This window comes from Oncorhynchus tshawytscha, linkage group LG22 (assembly GCF_018296145.1).
Source record: "Oncorhynchus tshawytscha isolate Ot180627B linkage group LG22, Otsh_v2.0, whole genome shotgun sequence".
Lineage (NCBI taxonomy): Eukaryota > Metazoa > Chordata > Actinopteri > Salmoniformes > Salmonidae > Oncorhynchus > Oncorhynchus tshawytscha.
Window position 1 is genome coordinate 14,175,296 of NC_056450.1, and position 17,709 is coordinate 14,193,004.

Consider the following 17,709-nt stretch of genomic DNA (forward strand, 5'->3'; position numbering starts at 1 on the left):
CATCTGGCTTGCACTTAGTGGGACTATCATTTGTTTTTAAACAGAACAATGACCCAACACACCACCAGGCTGTGTAAAGGCAATTTGACCAAGAAGGAGAGTGATGGAGTGCTGCATCAGATGACCTGGCCTCCACAATCACCCAAACTAAACACAGATGGCGCCGAAGAACATGGCCAACGTTTTACAGTTGAAGTCGGAAGTTTACATACACTTAGGTTGGAGTCATTAAAACTAGTTTTTCAACCACTCCACACATTTCTTGTTACGAACTATAGTTTTGGCAAGTCAGTTAGGACATCTACTTTGTGCATGACACAAGTAATTTTTCCAACAATTGTTTACAGACAGATTATTTCACTTATAATTCACTTTATCAAAATTCCAGTGGGTCAGAAATTTACATACACTAAGTTGACTGTGCCTTTAAACAGCTTAGAAAATTCCAGAAAATTATGTCAGGCTTTAGAAGCTTCTGATAGGCTAATTGACATCAATTGAGTCAATTGGAGGTGTACCTGTGGATGTATTTGAAGGCCTACCTTCAAACTCTGTGCCTCTTTGCTAGACATCATGCGAAAATCTAAAATCAGCCAACTAAAAAAAAAAAAAATTATAGACCTCCACAAGTCTGGTTCATTCTTGGGAGCAATTTCCAAATGCCTGGAGGTACCACGTTCATCTGTACAAACAATAGTACGCAAGTATAAACACCATGGGACCATGCAGCCGTCATACCGCTCAGGAAGGAGATGTGCTCTGTCTCCTAGAGAGGAACATACTTTGGTGCGAAAAGTGCAAATCAATCCCAGAACAACAGCAAAGGACCTTGTGAAGATACTGGAGGAAACAGGTACAAAAGTATCTATATGCACAGTAAAACAAGTTCTATATTTACATAACCTGAAAGGCTGCTCAGCAAGGAAGAAGCCACTGCTCCAAAACCGCCATAAAAAAGCCAGACTACGGTTTGCAACTGCACATGGGGACAAAGATTGTACTTTTTGGAGAAATGTCCTCTGGTCTGATGAAACAAAAATATGACCTTTTGGCCATAATGACCTTCGTTATGTTTGGAGGAAAAAGGGGTGAGGCTTGCAAGCTGAAAAACACCATCCCAACCGCGAAGCACAGGGGTGGGAGCATCATATTGTGGGGTGGTTTGCTACAGGAGGGACTGGTGCACTTCACAAAATAGATGAAATCATGACGAAGGAAAATTATGTGGATATATACAAGCAACGTCTCAAAACATCAGTCAGGAAGTTAAAGCTTTGTCGCAAATGGACAATGACCCCAAGCATACTTCCAAAGTTGTGGCAAAATGGCTTAAGTACAACAAAGTCAAGGTATTGCAGTGGCCATCACAAAGCCCTGACCTCATCCTATAAAGAATTTGTAGGCAAAGGAGACCTACAAACCTGACTCAGTTACACCAGCTCTGTCAGGAGGAATGGGCCAAAATTCACCCAACTTATTGTGGGGAGCTTGTGGAAGATTATCCAAACAGTTTGACCCAAGTTAAACAATTTAAAGGCAATGCTACCAAATACTAATTGAGTGTATATAAACTTCTGACCCACTGGGAATGTGATGAAAGAAATAAAAGCTGAAATAAATCATTCTCTCTACTATTATTCTGACATTTCACATTTTTGAAATAAAGTGGTGATCCGAACTGACCTAAAGACGGGAATTTTTACTAGGAATTTTTACTAGGATTAAATGTCAGGAAATGTGAAAAACTGAGTTTAAATGTATTTGGCTAAGGTGTATGTAAACTGTACATTCTCCCAACCAATTATGCTATTTTGTTAGTTTTTTAGCGTTTTGTGTAACTTATTTTTTTACTTTATTTTCGCCTTTCTAATCGACCTGGCCCGGGTATCCTGGAAGGGCATTGACCTCATCCGTCAGTTGAGGATGCCTGGTCATTCTTTAAAAGTAACTTCCTCACCATTTTAGATAAGCATGCTCCGTTCAAAAAATGCAGAACTAAGAACAGATACAGTCCTTGGTTCACCCCAGACCTGACTGCCCTCGACCAGCACAAAAACATCCTGTGGCGGACTGCAATAGCATCGAATAGTCCCCGGGATATGCAACTGTTCAGAGAAGTCTGGAACCAATACACGCAGTCAGTCAGGAAAGCTAAGGCCAGCTTCTTCAGGCAGAAGTTTGCATCCTGTAGCTCCAACTCCAAAAAGTTCTGGGACACTGTGAAGTCCATGGAGAACAAGAGCACCTCCTCCCAGCTGCCCACTGCACTGAGGCTAGGTAACACGGTCACCACCGATAAATCCATGATTATCGAAAACTTCAATAAGCATTTCTCAACGGCTGGCCATGCCTTCCGCCTGGCTACTCCAACCTCGGCCAACAGCTCTGCCCCCCGGCAGCTCCTCGCCCAAGCCTCTCCAGGTTCTCCTTTACCCAAATCCAGATAGCAGATGTTCTGAAAGAGCTGCAAAACCTGGACCCGTACAAATCAGCTGGGCTTGACAATCTGGACCCCTATTTCTGAAACTTTCCGCCGCCATTGTCGCAACCCCTATTACCAGCCTGTTCAACCTGTCTTTCATATCGTCTGAGATCCCCAAGGATTGGAAAGCTGCCGCAGTCATCCCCCTCTTCAAAGGGGGAGACACCCTGGACCCAAACTGTTACAGACCTATATCCATCCTGCCCTGCCTATCTAAGGTCTTCGAAAGCCAAGTCAACAAACAGGTCACTGACCATCTCGAATCCCACCGTACCTTCTCCGCTGTGCAATCTGGTTTCCGAGCCGGTCACGGGTGCACCTCAGCAACACTCAAGGTACTAAACGATATCATAACCGCCATTGATAAAAGACAGTACTGTGCAGCCGTCTTCATTGACCTTGCCAAGGCTTTCGACTCTGTCAATCACCATATTCTTATCGGCAGACTCAGTAGCCTCGGTTTTCGGATGACTGCCTTGCCTGGTTCACCAATTACTTTGCAGACAGAGTTCAGTGTGTCAAATCGGAGGGCATGCTGTCCGGTCCTCTGGCAGTCTCTATGGGGGTGCCACAGGGTTCAATTCTCGGGCCGACTCTTTTCTCTGTATATATCAATGATGTTGCTCTTGCTGCGGGCGATTCCCTGATCCACCTCTACGCAGACGACACCATTCTATATACTTTCGGCCCGTCATTGGACACTGTGCTATCTAACCTCCAAACAAGCTTCAATGCCATACAACACTCCTTCCGTGGCCTCCAACTGCTCTTAAACGCTAGTAAAACCAAATGCATGCTTTTCAACCGATCGCTGCCTGCACCCGCATGCCCGACTAGCATCACCACCCTGGATGGTTCCGACCTTGAATATGTGGACATCTATAAGTACCTAGGTGTCTGGCTAGACTGCAAACTCTCCTTCCAGACTCATATCAAACATCTCCAATCGAAAATCAAATCAAGAGTTTGCTTTCTATTCCGCAACAAAGCCTCCTTCACTCACGCCGCCAAGCTTACCCTAGTAAAACTGACTATCCTTCCGATCCTCGACTTCGGCGATGTCATCTACAAAATGGCTTCCAACACTCTACTCAGCAAACTGGATGCAGTCTATCACAGTGCCATCCGTTTTGTCACTAAAGCACCTTATACCACCCACCACTGCGACCTGTATGCTCTAGTCGGCTGGCCCTCATTACATATTCGTCGCCAGACCCACTGGCTCCAGGTCATCTACAAGTCCATGCTAGGTAAAGCTCCGCCTTATCTCAGTTCACTGGTCACGATGGCAACACCCATCCGTAGCACGCGCTCCAGCAGGTGTATCTCACTGATCATCCCTAAAGCCAACACCTCATTTGGCCGCCTTTCGTTCCAGTACTCTGCTGCCTGTGACTGGAACGAATTGCAAAAATCGCTGAAGTTGGAGACTTTTATCTCCCTCACCAACTTCAAACATCAGCTATCTGAGCAGCTAACCGATCGCTGCTGCTGTACATAGTCTATTGGTAAATAGCCCACCCATTTTCACCTACCTCATCCCCATACTGTTTTTATTTATTTACTTGCTCTTTTGCACACCAATATCTCTACCTGTACATGACCATCTGATCATTTATCACTCCAGTGTTAATCTGCAAAATTGTAATTATTCGCCTACCTCCTCATGCCTTTTGCACACATTGTATATAGACTCCCCCCTTTGTTTTCTACTGTGTTATTGACTTGTTAATTGTTTATTCCATGTGTAACTCTGTGTTGTCTGCTCACACTGCTATGCTTTATCTTGGCCAGGTCGCAGTTGCAAATGAGAACTTGTTCTCAACTGGCCTACCTGGTTAAATAAAGGTGAAATTTAAAAAATTTAAAAAAATTTAAAAAACTTATTGTGTACATAATGTTGCTGCTACCATCTCTTATGACCAAAAATAACTTCTGGACCTCAGAAAGATTACTCACGGCGGACTGGAAGAAACTTTTTCCTTTAATGAGTCCAACTAGAAGGATATCCTGCTTTCACTGGAAAAGGCCCAGACCCCCACCTTTTGGTGTTGAAAAGACACATGAAAAGGGGCCGTAGATCGGGCAGCCTTCTGAAAATCCGTTGGGGAGCGAGTAACCTCCCACTGCCATCCGTTCTTCTTGATAACATGTAATCATTGGAAAATAAAAATTAATGACCTACAATTAAGATTATCCTACCAACGGGACATTAAAAACGGTACTATCTTATGTTTCACCGAGACGTGGCTGAATGACGATATGGACAATATAGAGCTAGCGGTATTTTCCATGCATGGGCAGAACAGAGATGCTACCTCTGGTAAGACCAGGGGAGGGGGTGTGTGTCTATTTGTCAGTAACAGCTGGTGCGCAATGTCTAATATTAAAGAAGTCTCGAGGTGTTGCTCGCCTGAGGTAGAGTACCTTATGATAAGCTGTAGACCACACTATCTACCAAGAGAGTTCTCATCTATATTATTTGTAGCCATCTATTTACCACCACAGAATGAAGCTGGCACTAAGACTGATCTCAACCAACTCTATAAGGCCATAAACAAAGAAGAAAATGCTCACCCAGAAGCGGTGCTCCTAGTGGCGGGGACTTTAATGCAGGCAAACTTAAATCAGTTTTACTACATTTTTACCAGCATGTCACACGTGCAACCAGAGAAATAAATCCTAGACCACCTTTACTCCACACACAGAGATGCATACAAAGTTCTACCCCCACCCTCCATTTGGCAAATCTGACCATAATTATGTCCTCCTGATTCCTGCTTACAAGCAAAAACTAAAGCATGAAGTACCAGTGACTAGCTCAATACGGAAGTGGTCAGATGACATGGATGCTACACTACAGGACAGTTTTGCTAGCACAGACTGGAATATGTTCAGGGATTCATCCAATGGCATTGAGGAGTACACCGCCTCAGTCATTGGCTTCATCAATAAGTGCACTGACAACGTCGTCCCCACAGTGACTCTACGTACATATCCCAACCAGAAGCCCTGGATTACAGGCAACATCGGCATTGCGCTAAAGGCTAGAGCTGCCACTTTCAAGGAGCGGGAGACTAATCCGAAAGCATATCATATCAAATCAAATCAAATTTATATATATTTATATATACAGTGCCTTGCGAAAGTATTCGGCCCCCTTGAACTTTGCGACCTTGTGCCACATTTCAGGCTTCAAACATAAAGATATAAAACTGTATTTTTTTGTGAAGAATCAACAACAAGTGGGACACAATCATGAAGTGGAACGACATTTATTGGATATTTCAAACTTTTTTAACAAATCAAAAACTGAAAAATTGCGCGTGCAAAATTATTCAGCCCCCTTAAGTTAATACTTTGTAGCGCCACCTTTTGCTGCGATTACAGCTGTAAGTCGCTTGGGGTATGTCTCTATCAGCAAAACAGCTCGAGCTCAGTGAGGTTGGATGGAGAGCATTTGTGAACAGCAGTTTTCAGTTTTTTCCACAGATTCTCGATTGGATTCAGGTCTGGACTTTGACTTGGCCATTCTAACACCTGGATATGTTTCTTTTTTAACCATTCCATTGTAGATTTTGCTTTATGTTTTGGATCATTGTCTTGTTGGAAGACAAATCTCCATCCCAGTCTCAGGTCTTTTGCAGACTCCATCAGGTTTTCTTCCAGAATGGTCCTGTATTTGGCTCCATCCATCTTCCCATCAATTTTAACCATCTTCCCTGTCCCTGCTGAAGAAAAGCAGCCCCAAACCACGATGCTGCCACCACCATGTTTGACAGTGGGGATGGTGTGTTCAGGGTGATGAGCTGTGTTGCTTTTACGCCAAACATAACGTTTTGCATTGTTGCCAAAAAGTTCAATTTTGGTTTCATCTGACCAGAGCACCTTCTTCCACATGTTTGGTGTGTCTCCCAAGTGGCTTGTGGAAAACTTTAAACGACACTTTTTATGGATATCTTTAAGAAATGGCTTTCTTCTTGCCACTCTTCCATAAAGGCCAGATTTGTGCAATATATGACTGATTGTTGTCCTATGGACAGAGTCTCCCACCTCAGCTGTAGATCTCTGCAGTTCATCCAGAGTGATCATGGGCCTCTTGGCTGCATCTCTGATCAGTCTTCTCCTTGTATGAGCTGAAAGTTTAGAGGGACGGCCAGGTCTTGGTAGATTTGCAGTGGTCTGATACTCCTTCCATTTCAATATTATCGCTTGCACAGTGCTCCTTGGGATGTTTAAAGCTTGGGAAATCTTTTTGTATCCAAATCCGGCTTTAAACTTCTTCACAACAGTATCTCGGACCTCCCTGGTGTGTTCCTTGTTCTTCATGATGCTCTCTGCGCTTTTAACTCTGAGACTATCACAGTGCAGGTGCATTTATACAGAGACTTGATTACACACAGGTGGATTGTATTTATCATCATTAGTCATTTAGGTCAACATTGGATCATTCAGAGATCCTCACTGAACTTCTGGAGAGAGTTTGCTGCACTGAAAGTAAAGGGGCTGAATAATTTTGCACGCGCAATTTTTCAGTTTTTGATTTGTTAAAAAAGTTTGAAATATCCAATAAATGTCGTTCCACTTCATGATTGTGTCCCACTTGTTGTTGATTCTTCACAAAAAAAATACAGTTTTATATCTTTATGTTTGAAGCCTGAAATGTGGCAAAAGGTCGCAAAGTTCAAGGGGGCCGAATACTTTCGCAAGGCACTGTATATAGCCCTTTGTACATCAGCTGATATCTCAAAGTGCTGTACAGAAACCCAGCCTAAAACCCCAAACAGCAAGCAATGCAGGTGTAGAAGCACGGTGGCTAGGAAAAACTCCATAGAAAGGCCAAAACCTAGGAAGAAACCTAGAGAGGAACCAGGCTACAAGGGGTGGCCAGTCCTCTTCTGGCTGTGCCGGGTGGAGATTATAACAGAACATGGCCAAGATGTTCAAATGTTCATAAATGGTCATGGTCAAATAATAATAATCACAGGCAGAACAGTTGAAACTGGAGCAGCAGCACGGCCAGGTGGACTGGGGACAGCAAGGGGTCATCATGCCAAGTAGTCCTGAGGCATGGTCCTAGGGCTCAGGTCCTCCGAGAGAGAGAAAGAAAGAGAGAAAGAGAGAATTAGAGAGAGCATACTTAAATTTACACAGGACACCGGATAAGACAGGAGAAGTACTCCAGATATAACAAACTGACCCTAGCCCCCCGACACATAAACTACTGCAGCATAAATACTGAAGGCTGAGACAGGAGGGGTCAGGAGAGACTGTGGCCCCATCCGATGATACCCCCGGACAGGGCTAAACAGGAAGGACATAACCCCACCCACTTTGCCAAAGCGCAGCCCCCACACCACTAGAGGGATATCTTCAACCACCAACTTACCATCCTGAGACAAGGCTTACCATTCTGAGACAAGGCTGAGTATAGCCCACAAAGATCTCCGCCACGGCACAACCCAAGGGGGGGCGCCAACCCAGACAGGAAGATCACAACAGTGACTCAACCCACTCAAGTGACGCCCCTCTCATAGGGACAGCATGAAAGAGCACCAGTAAGACAGTGACTCAGCCCCTGTAATAGGGTTAGAGGCAGAGAATCCCAGTGGAAAGAGGGGAACCAGCCAGGCAGAGACAGCAAGGGCGGTTCGTTGCTCCAGAGCCTTTCCGTTCACCTTCACACTCCTGGGCCAGACTACACTCAATCATATGACCCACTAAAGAGATGAGTCTTCAGTAAAGATTTAAAGGTTGAGACCGAGTTTGCGTCTCTCACATGGGTAGGCAGACCATTCCATAAAAATGGAGCTCTATATGAGAAAGCCCTGCCTCCAGCTGTTTGAAATTCTAGGGACAATTAGGAGGCCTGCGTCTTGTGACTGTAGCGTACGTGTAGGTATGTACGGTAGGACCAAATCAGAGAGATAGGTAGGAGCAAGCCCATGTAATGCTTTGTAGGTTAGCAGTAAAACCTTGAAATCAGCCCTTGCCTTGACAGGAAGCCAGTGTGGGAGGCTAGCGCTGGAGAAATATGATCACATTTTTTGGTTCTAGTCAGGATTCTAGCAGCCGTATTTAGCACTAACTGAAGTATATTTAGTGCTTTATCCGGGTAGCTGGAAAGTAGAGCATTGCAGTAGTCTAACCTAGAAGTAACAAAAGCATGGATTAATTTTCTGCATCATTTTTGGACAGAAAGTTTCTGATTTTTGCAATGCTACGTAGATGGAAAAAGCTGTCCTTGAAACAGTCTTGATATGTTCGTCAAAAGAGAGATCAGGGTCCAGAGTAACGCCGAGGTCCTTCACAGTTTTATTTGAGACGACTGTACAACCATTAAGATTAATTGTCAGATTCAACAGAAGATCTCTTTGTTTCTTGGGACCTAGAACAAGCATCTCTGTTTTGTCCGAGTTTAAAAGTAGAAAGTTTGCAGCCATCCTTATGTCTGAAACACCGTCTTCTAGCAAGGGCAATTTTGGGACTTCACCATGTTTCATTGAAATGTACAGCTGTGTGTCATCCGCATAGCAGAGAAAGTTTACATTATGTTTTCGAATGACATCTCCAAGAGGTAAAATATATAGTGAAAACAATAATGGTCCTACAACGGAACCTTGAGGAACACCGAAATTTACAGTTGATTTGTCAGAGGACAAAGCATTCACAGAGACAAACTGATATCTTTCCGACAGACAAGATCTAAACCAGGCCAGAACTTGTCCGTGTAGACCAATTTGGGTTTCCAATCTCTCCAAAAGAATGTGGTGATCGATGGTATCAAAAGCAGCACTAAGGTCTAGGAGCACGAGGACAGATGCAAAGCCTCGTCTGATGCCATTAAAAGGTCATTTACCACCTTCACAAGTGCAGTGTCAGTGCTATGATGGGGTCTAAAACCAGACTGAAGCATTTCGTATACATTGTTTGTCTTTTATGGTCATTTATGAACATTTGAACATCTTGGCCATGTTCTGTTATAATCTCCACCCGGCACAGCCAGAAGAGGACTGGCCACCCCACATAGCCTGGTTCCTCTCTAGGTTTCTTCCTAGGTTTTGGCCTTTCTAGGGAGTTTTTCCTAGACACCGTGCTTCTACACCTGCATTGCTTGCTGTTTGGGGTTTTAGGCTGGGCTTCTGTACAGCACTTTGAGATATCAGATGATGTACGAAGGGCTATATAAATAAATTTGATTTGATTTGATTCAGGAAGGCAGTGAGTTGCTGCGCTGCAGCCTTCTCTAAAATTTTTGAGAGGAATGGAAGATTCGATATAGGCCGATAGTTTTTTATATTTTCTGGGTCAAGGTTTGGCTTTTTCAAGAGAGGCTTATTTACTGCCACTTTTAGTGAGTTTGGTACACATCCGGTGGATAGAGAGCCGTTTATTATGTTCAACATAGGAGGGCCAAGCACAGGAAGCAGCTCTTTCAATGGTTTAGTTGGAATAGGGTCCAGTATGCAGCTTGAAGTTTTAGAGGCCATGATTATTTTCATCATTGTGTCAAGAGATATAGTACTAAAACACTTGAGTGTCTCTCTTGATCCTAGGTCCTGGCAGAGTTGTGCAGTCTCAGGACAACTGAGCTTTGAAGGAATACACAGATTTAAAGAGGAGTCCGTAATTTGCTTTCTAATAATCATGATCTTTTCCTCAAAGAAATTCATGAATTTATTACTGCTGAAGTGAAAGCCATCCTCTCTTGGGGAATGCTGCTTTTTAGTTAGCTTCTGCGACAGTATCAAAAAGAAATATAAGAAATCCTGTTATGCCCTCAGACGAACCATCAAACAAGCAAAGCGTCAATACAGGATTAAGATTGAATCCTACTACACCGGCTCTGATGCTTGTCGGCTGTGTCATGCCCTGACTTTAGTTGTCTTTGTTTTCTTTATTATTTTGGTTAGGTCAGGGTGTTACGAGGGTGGTATGTTTGTTTTTGTCTTGTCTAGGGATTTTTGTATATCTATGGGGTTTTGGTTTGTCTAGGTAAATGTAGGTCTATGGTGGCCTGAATTGGTTCCCAATCAGAGGCAGCTGTTTATCGTTGTCTCTGATTGGGGATCCTATTTAGGTTGCCATTTTGGTTTTGTGGGTAATTGTCTATGTGTAGTCGCATGTCAGCACTCGTGTTTATAGCTTCATGTTCGTTTTGTTAGTTTGTTTAGTGTTCTTTGTTTTAAGAAAGAAGAATGTATTCATCTCACGCTGCAACTTGGTCTCATCGTTATGACGAACGTGACAGGATGTGGCAAGGCTTGAAAACTTTTACAGACTACAAAGGGAAACACAGACGCAAGCTGCCCAGTGACACGAGCCTACAACACGAGCTAAATGCCTTTTATGCACGCTTCGAGGCAAGCAACACTAAAGCATGCACGAGAACACCAGTTGCTCTGGATTTTTTATTTTATTTTATTTCATCTTTATTTAACCAGGTAGGCTAGTTGAGAACAAGTTCTCATTTGCAACTGCGACCTGGCCAAGATAAAGCATAGCAGTGTGAACAGACAACACAGAGTTACACATGGAGTAAACAATTAACAAGTCAATAACACAGTAGAAAAAAAAGGGGAGTCTATATACATTGTGTGCAAAAGGCATGAGGAGGTAGGCGAATAATTACAATTTTGCAGATTAATAACACTGGAGTGATAAATGATCAGATGGTCATGTACAGGTAGAGATATTGGTGTGCAAAAGAGCAGAAAAGTAAATAAATAAAAACAGTATGGGGATGAGGTAGGTAAAAATGGGTGGGCTATTTACCGATAGACTATGTATAGCTGCAGCGATCGGATAACTGCTCAGACAGCAGATGTTTGAAGTTGGTGAGGGAGATAAAAGTCTCCAACTTCAGCGATTTTTGCAATTCGTTCCAGTCACAGGCAGCAGAGAACTGGAACGAAAGGCGGCCAAATGAGGTGTTGGCTTTAGGGATGATCAGTGAGATACACCTGCTGGAGCGCGTGCTACGGATGGGTGTTGCCATCGTGACCAGTGAACTGAGATAAGGCGGAGCTTTACCTAGCATGGACTTGTAGATGACCTGGAGCCAGTGGGTCTGGCGACGAATATGTAGCGAGGGCCAGCCGACTAGAGCATACAAGTCGCAGTGGTGGGTGGTATAAGGTGCTTTAGTGACAAAACGGATGGCACTGTGATAAACTGCATCCAGTTTGCTGAGTAGAGTGTTGGAAGCAATTTTGTAGATGACATCGCCGAAGTCGAGGATCGGTAGGATAGTCAGTTTTACTAGGGTAAGTTTGGCGGCGTGAGTGAAGGAGGCTTTGTTGCGGAATAGAAAGCCGATTCTTGATTTGATTTTCGATTGGAGATGTTTGATATGAGTCTGGAAGGAGAGTTTACAGTCTAGCCAGACACCTAGATACTTATAGATGTCCACATATTCAAGGTCGGAACCATCCAGGGTGGTGATGCTGGTCAGGCGTGCGGATGCAGGCAGCGAACGGTTGAAAAGCATGCATTTGGTTTTACTAGCGTTTAAGAGCAGTTGGAGGCCACGGAAGGAGTGTTGTATGGCATTGAAGCTCGTTTGGAGGTTAGATAGCACAGTGTCCAAGGACGGGCCGGAAGTATATAGAATGGTGTCGTCTGCGTAGAGGTGGATCAGGGAATCGCCCGCAGCAAGAGCAACATCATTGATATATACAGAGAAAAGAGTCGGCCCGAGGATTGAACCCTGTGGCACCCCCATAGAGACTGCCAGAGGACCGGACAACATGCCCTCCGATTTGACACACTGAACTCTGTCTGCAAAGTAATTGGTGAACCAGGCAAGGCAGTCATCCGAAAAACCGAGGCTACTGAGTCTGCCGATAAGATATGGTGATTGGCAGAGTCGAACGCCTTGGCAAGGTCGATGAAGACGGCTGCACAGTACTGTCTTTTATCGATGGCGGTTATGATATCGTTTAGTACCTTGAGCGTGGCTGAGGTGCACCCACCCGTGACCGGCTCGGAAACCCGATTGCACAGCGGAGAAGGTACGGTGGGATTCGAGATGGTCAGTGACCTGTTTGTTGACTTGGCTTTCGAAGACCTTAGATAGGCAGGGCAGGATGGATATAGGTCTGTAACAGTTTGGGTCCAGGGTGTCTCCCCCTTTGAAGAGGGGGATGACTGCGGCAGCTTTCCAATCCTTGGGGATCTCAGACGATATGAAAGAGAGGTTGAACAGGCTGGTAATAGGGGTTGCGACAATGGCGGCGGATAGTTTCAGAAATAGAGGGTCCAGATTGTCAAGCCCAGCTGATTTGTACGGGTCCAGGTTTTGCAGCTCTTTCAGAACATCTGCTATCTGGATTTGGGTAAAGGAGAACCTGGAGAGGCTTGGGCGAGTAGCTGCGGGGGGGCGGAGCTGTTGGCTGAGGTTGGAGTAGCCAGGCGGAAGGCATGGCCAGCTGTTGAGAAATGCTTGTTGAAGTTTTCGATAATCATGGATTTATCGGTGGTGACCGTGTTACCTAGCCTCAGTGCAGTGGGCAGCTGGGAGGAGGTGCTCTTGTTCTCCATGGACTTCACAGTGTCCCAGAACTTTTTGGAGTTGGAGCTACAGGATGCAAACTTCTGCCTGAAGAAGCTGGCCTTAGCTTTCCTGACTGACTGCGTGTATTGGTTCCTGACTTCCCTGAACAGTTGCATATCGCGGGGACTATTCGATGCTATTGCAGTCCGCCACAGGATATTTTTGTGCTGGTCGAGGGCAGTCAGGTCTGGAGTGAACCAAGGGCTGTATCTGTTCTTAGTTCTGCATTTTTTGAACGGAGCATGCTTATCTAAAATGGTGAGGAAGTTACTTTTAAAGAATGACCAGGCATCCTCAACTGACGGGATGAGGTCAATGTCCTTCCAGGATACCCGGGCCAGGTCGATTAGAAAGGCCTGCTCACAGAAGTGTTTTTGGGAGCGTTTGACAGTGATGAGAGGTGGTCGTTTGACAGCGGCTCCGTAGCGGATACAGGCAATGAGGCAGTGATCGCTGAGATCCTGGTTGAAGACAGCAGAGGTGTATTTGGAGGGCCAGTTGGTCAGGATGACGTCTATGAGGGTGCCCTTGTTTATAGATTTAAGGTTGTACCTGGTGGGTTCCTTGATGATTTGTGTGAGATTGAGGGCATCTAGCTTAGATTGTAGGACTGCCGAGGTGTTAAGCATATCCCAGTTTAGGTCACCTAACAGAAGAAACTCTGAAGCTAGATGGGGGGCGATCAATTCACAAATGGTGTCCAGGTCACAGCTGGGAGCTGAGGGGGGTCGGTAGCAGGCGGCAACAGTGAGAGACTTATTTCTGGAGAGAGTAATTTTCAAAATTAGTAGTTCGAACTGTTTGGGTATGGACCTGGAAAGTATGACATTACTTTGCAGGCTCTCTCTGCAGTAAACTGCAACTCCTCCCCCTTTGGCAGTTCTATCTTGACGGAAAATGTAATAGTTGGGTATGGAAATCTCAGAATTTTTGGTGGCCTTCCTGAGCCAGGATTCAGACACGGCAAGGACATCAGGGTTAGCAGAGTGTGCTAAAGCAGTGAGTAAAACAAACTTAGGGAGGAGGCTTCTTATGTTGACATGCATGAAACCAAGGCTTTTTCGATCACAGAAGTCAACAAATGAGGGTGCCTGGGGACATGCAGGGCCTGGGTTTACCTCCACATCACCCGCGGAACAGAGGAGGAGTAGAATGAGGGTGCGGCTAAAGGCTATCAAAACTGGTCGCCTAGAGCGTTGGGGACAGAGAATAAAAGGAGCAGATTTCTGGGCATGGTAGAATATATTCAGGGCATAATGCGCAGACAGGGGTATGGTGGGGTGCGGGTACAGCGGAGGTAAGCCCAGGCACTGGGTGATGATGAGAGAGGTTGTATTTCTGGACATGCTGGTTGTAATGGGTGAGGTCACCGCATGTGTGGGAGGTGGGACAAAGGAGGTATCAGGGGTATGAAGAGTGGAACTAGGGGCTCCATTGTAAACTAAAACAATGATAACTAACCTGAACAACAGTATACAAGGCATATTGACATTTGAGAGAGACATACAGCGAGGCATACAGTAATCACAGGTGTTGAATTGGGAGAGCTAGCTAAAACAGTAGCTAAAACAGTAGGTGAGACAACAACAGCTAATCAGCTAGCACAACAACAGCAGGTAAAATGGCGATGACTAGGCAGGGAGGGGTCGGATTAACTACACACAGAACCTGAGTGCAGCTGGGGCCGACAGATAAAACATAAACAAGCAGAATGGAGTACCTTGATTAATGGACAGTCCAGCATGCATCAGCTATGTAGACAAGTGATCAGTGTCCAGGGGGCAGCGGTGGATGGGGCAGGGAAGCTGGACTGGCGAGTATTATCCAGGTAAGGTAAAAGCCGCTAGCAGTGGCTAACAATGACTAAATAGCTTGTAGCTAGTTAGCTGGTTAGCTTCTGGAGGTTCTTGAGTGTGTTCTAAAAATTAAAAATAATAGCGATTCCGTATCACATTGGGTGAGGCAGGTTACCGGAAGGTATAAACAAATTAAAAATCGAAAAGAGATTGAAAGTAAATATGGGTCCAGTGAGTGTATGGGACGCGGCGATTCAGACGGTTAGCAGGCCTGTGCTAACAAGCTAACAGTTAGTAGGCCGGGGCTAAACAAGGTAGCAGTTAGCGGACCGGGGCTAAACAAGCTAGCAGTTAGCAGGCCGAATTAGCAAGCAAGGAGATAGCAAGGGCTAGAAAGTTAGCCTTTGGGGGGCGTCGCGATGGGGTGAGTCTGTTTATGCCTCTTCATGCGGTGACATCGATAGACCGGTCGTGGGTCCGGATATTGTAGCCCAGGAGTATGCTTCGGTGGTAGCACAGGAGCTCTGGCCGGGCTAGCTTCAAGCTAAGTGGGTGGAAACGCTAGCCAGGAGTAATCATCCGGGGTTGCGGTTAGCCAGTTGTGAAGATCCAGCTGAAAATGTTCCGTTTACGGTGGGAATCCGGGGATTAAAAAAAAAATATATATATATATATATAGGTCCGTTATGCTCTGGTTAGAGTCGCGTTGTTCGAACTGGCGAGAGCTTTCCGAGCTAAAGGTTAGCTGATGACCGGTTAGCTGAAGACCGCTAGCAATGGTTTGTTGACTGATATCTGGTAGTTAGCTGGCTAGCTTCAGTTGAGGGGATCCGAAGTAAATATAAGTACTTTAGAGAAAAATAGCTACATTGGGTGAGGCGGGTTGCAGGAGAGTATTTAGAAGTTGAGGTTTAGCAAAATGTTTTAAAAGATATGCGAAGAAAAATATGTTTAAAAAAACGATATATACGATATATACAAGGGACACGACACGACAAGACGTCCGACTGCTACGCCATCTTGTGATCACGCTCTCGGTAGCCGATGTGAACAAAACCTTTAAACAGATCAACATTCACAAAGCCGCAGGGACAGACAGATTACCAGGACATGTACTCAAACCATTGGCGGACCAACTTTTCAACCTCTCCCTGACCGAGTCTGTGATACCTACATGTTTCAAGCAGACCACCATAGTCCCTGTGCCCAAGGAAGCAAAGGTAACCTGCCTAAATGATTACTGCCCCGTGGCACTCACGTCGGTAGCCATGAAGTGCTTTGAAAGGCTGGTCATGGCTCACATCAACAGCATCCTCCCGGACACCCTAGACCTACCAGAGCCACAGATGACGCAATTTCAATCGCACTCCACACTGCCCTTTCTTACCTGGACAAAAGGGACACCTTTTGTGAGAATGCTGTTCATAGACTACAGCTCAGCGTTCAACACCATAGTGCCCACAAAGCTCATTACTAAGCTAAGGACTCTGGGACTAAACACCTCCCCCTGCAACTGGATCCTGGACTTCCTGACGGGCCACCCCCAGGTGGTAAGAGTAGGCAACAACACGTCTGCCATGCTGATCCTTAACACTGTGGCCCCTCAGGGGTGTATACTTAGTCCCCTCCTATATTCCCTGTTCACCCACAACTGAGTGGCCAAACATGACTCCAACACCATCATTAAGTTTGCTGACGACACAACAGTGGTAGGCCTGATCACCGACAACGATGAGACGGCCTATAGGGAGAAGGTCAGAGAACTGGCAGTGTGGTGCCAGGACAACAACCTCTCCCTCAATGTGAGCAAGACAAAGGAGCTGATCGTGGACTGCAGAAAAAAGCGGGCCGAACAAGCCCCCATTAACATCGACGGGGCTGTAGTGGAGCAGGTCGAGAGTTTCAAGTTCCTTGGTGTCCACATCACCAACGTACTATCATGGTCCAAACATACCAAGACAGTCGTAAAGAGGGCATGACAAAACCTTCCCCCCCCCAGGAGACTGAAAAGATTTGGCATGGGACCCCAGATCCTCAAAAGGTTCTACAGCTGCACCATTGAGAGCATCCTGACCGGTTGCATCACCGCCTGGTATGGCAACTGCTCGGCATCTGACTGTAAGGCACTACAGAGGGTAGTGCAAACGGCCCAGTACATCACTGGGGCCAAGCTTCCTGCCATTCAGGACCTTTATAATAGGGGGTGTCATAGGAAAGCCCATAAAATTGTCAGAGACTCCAGTCACCCAAGTTATAGACTGTTTTCTCTGCTACCGCACGGCAAGCGGTACTGGAGCTCCAAATCTAGTACCAAAAGGCTCCTCAACAGCGTCTACCCCCAAGCCATAAGACTGCTGAACAATTAATAAAATTTCCACTGGACAATTTACATTGAACCCCCCCCCCCCTTTTGTACACTGCTGCTACTCACTGTTTATTATCTATGCATAGTCACTTCACCCCCACCTACATGTACAAATTACCTCAACTAACCCGGTGGGATTCACACACTAATCCCCAAAATTTTAAGAAAGGAATTAAGAAATATCAGAATGAGCAATGTCAGAGTTCAGAATATTAATATACGTATATGTATATGATGGTGTGTATAGACATTATGGACAGTATATGAATAGAAATGGTGTGTACAGCAGTAGTTAAACAGGATGAGCCTTTATTAGAATATAGTATATACATATGAAGAGGGTAAAACAATATGTAAACACTATTAAAGTGACCAGTGTTCAATGAATATGTACATAGGTCAGCAGTCTCTAAGGTGCAGGGTAGAGTACCGGGTGGTAGCCGGTTAGTAACAGTGACTAAGTTCATGACAGGGTACTGGGCAGAGGCGGGATAGTGGTGACTATTTAACA